The sequence below is a fragment of the Centruroides sculpturatus genome, unplaced genomic scaffold, assembly GCF_000671375.1.
Source record: "Centruroides sculpturatus isolate CEXI.00-Female unplaced genomic scaffold, Cexi_2.0 scaffold1586, whole genome shotgun sequence".
Lineage (NCBI taxonomy): Eukaryota > Metazoa > Arthropoda > Arachnida > Scorpiones > Buthidae > Centruroides > Centruroides sculpturatus.
Genome location: NW_019385863.1, coordinates 105,572 through 108,400, shown reverse-complemented (window position 1 = coordinate 108,400; position 2,829 = coordinate 105,572). Strand labels below are relative to the sequence as shown.

General features: G+C 40.3%; 1 pseudogene; it reads right to left on the bottom strand.

Annotated features, from left to right (window-relative positions):
* LOC111642593 lies at positions 1–797 on the bottom strand (annotated as a pseudogene).
* Positions 798–2,829: the final 2,032 nt, after the last annotated feature.

Sequence of the window (2,829 nt, the reverse complement as noted above, 5' to 3'; positions counted from 1 at the left end):
TTAGTTAGGGTCGTCTGTCTTGCACGTCCCTCTCTCTCTCTGTGTTGCCAGATCTTCCCGTAACAGAACATAAACTGGATTGCCGACTTGGAAAGCTCGGTTTGGAGATTTCATTTCTAGTTTCTCATTGTTTCCTTCTTTCGAAGCTGAGGGATGGCAATTGTCTATGCAAGTTTGCAACTTCCGCTCCAACAGCAGTTCGGCCGGACTCACTCCCATTGCCGACGACGGGGTCACATGCTGCGATATTAGCATTCTCGCTCACTTCAATCCTTTCATTTTCTTCAGAATCTGCTTTGTAAATTGCACCATCCTCTCCGCTTGTCCGTTAGACGATGGATGGAAGGGTGCCATAGTGATATGTTGAATACCGTTGTTATTAAGAAATTTGCAAAACTCCTCTGACGTAGAGGCAGTGCCATTGTCTGACACGATCACTGTTCCGTGCGTAGCGAACAGTTTCCGCAACATAATAATCACTCCACTTGCAGATGGCGACGGAAATATATCCACTTCCAACCACTTGGATCTGGCATCCACCAGATGAAAAATATTTTGCCCTGAAAGGGGCCGACAAAATCTATGTGGAGCATATTCCACGGAGCTTCCTCCGGTTCCTAAGAGGATGTTGTTTTGGGAGGATAATGTTGGACTGCTTGACAGCTCGCACATGACCTAACTAATTTCTCAATGTCGCTATCCAGATCCAGACCTGGCTATCAGATTTAACTCCTGGCCAGTGCCTTCATCTTAACAATACCCGGGTGTGCGACGTTGAGACATTGAGTGTTGAACATAAGATTGTGTTATTAATTAAACACTTGGCTTTTTTCCATCTTTATTCAGTTGATACGGTACTTCTACACGTTTCGGGCACTTAGCCCCTCATCAGTCAACATTAAACACGCAATGTATGCAATGACACTTATACACCACAAGTTCTCATTCTCCCAACTAGAAGGATAAATTGACTGCATCAACGTTATAAAATCTACGTACATAGTTAAATAGACGCAATGTATTTTCCATCTTCTTATCAAAATTGATGAATATACTGGACTGACTTCTTTCAAACTTCTACTTTCTGACAGGAGATTATTCCATTAGAGCAGCTGTCCCCAACCTTTTTATCACCGCGGACCGGTCAAAGTTTGATCATTTTACCGAGGCCCACTGAGGGGGGGGGCGTTGATTGTTTATATTTTAGATTGATTTAATTTAATAATTTTAATTTAATTGTATTTAAGCATGCCTTCAAAATAAAATACAGTTACACCAAAAAATGAATATAATGTGATTTAACATTTTAACTCACTAGAACGCTAAATCAATGAGAACCCTGAGCTTGTTTCATTGCAACGAGACGGTTCCCTCTGGGGGTAATAGGAGACAATGACACCCGAAGTGTGTTTCTTATGTCCAGTTTATTCTGTTGTTCCGTCGTCCATTAAAAGTCGCACAAACCCGAGGAAATACACCATAGTAAATAAAATGAAAATAATTTAATGTTCCTTGGGCGGCCCGGTACCGTTTGATCCACGGACCGGTACCGGTCTGAGGCCCGGGGGGTTGGGGACCACTGCATTAGAGCATCCGGGATGAGATGATGCTTGGCATCGGCCTGGATAACGACAGTAAGGCAAGAAGACGTTTCTGATTGGTCTATATCTTCACTTGCCATCCTTAGACATAGTGATGAAATTTCTTAACTCCCGCCACAATTGCCAAGGTTTTCTGTCTATCTGTGCGTAATTGCGCTCAGTTGCTGATAGCATGCGTGAATAGTATACAATGGGTGACTCACTTCCGTTTGGCATACAGCGGTTAAGGATTAAGGACAGTACCGATAACGTAAGATGAAGCATCATACGTCAGCACTAATGGTTTTTGTGAGTCAAAGGGCATTAATACGGCGTCCGATGTCAACAATGATTTAACGACCTTAATTTAAACGCCTTTTCGTGTTTTGGCTCCCACTTCCACGGTGTATTCGCATCCAGAAGACGATGCAAAGAAAACATGATAAAAATTTATCAATCCCAGAAAACCTTAAAACCTTTTTTTGTTATCAATTTTACGAACTCTATGACGGCCTTTCTTTTCCGCTAAACGTATTACACCATCAATTAGAAACAGGACAATCTTTACAAAATCACATTTTTATTTCCTAGAGTATGCATTTCGGACTTCGAGTCCCTTTTCAACTCTTTGTGATGTAACTGTTTAGGAAATAATGCATACAAGTTAATTAACATAAAATTTTTATGCACTGTTAAAAATTTTTGACTTACATTGTTATGAGAAACACAGATATGGTGACGATTGATAACATACGGATGATAATTATTAATTTACAGGTGTTTGCTATAATATAGTTAGAATGTTAATGATTTACAAGAACAATATATATAACAAGGTATAAAAATTGTGAACTTAAAGTAGATATGACGGTACGATATACTGTATAAAGTACTACTGTGTTTCCCCGAAAATAAGACAGTGTCTTATATTAATTTTTGCTCTGAAAAATGCGCTAGGTCTTATTTTCAGGGAATGTCTTATTTTTTTCAAGAAGAAGAATTCACATTTATTATTGAACAAAAAAATTCCCAAGTCGAACGTAGACGAGAGTGACATATACCCGGTGTGTCGAACTGTTGCCTTTTTACAGCGTCAACATCGGACTCGATGACCAATTAGTGCTTACTGAACCGTAGCACTATGCAAATGTCATGTGGCGTGATTCCCGGCCGACCAATTAGCCATCACCAGCCGTAACGTTATGCAAATCTGTGATTCCCAAGCCATAGTCTTATGCAAATCATGCCG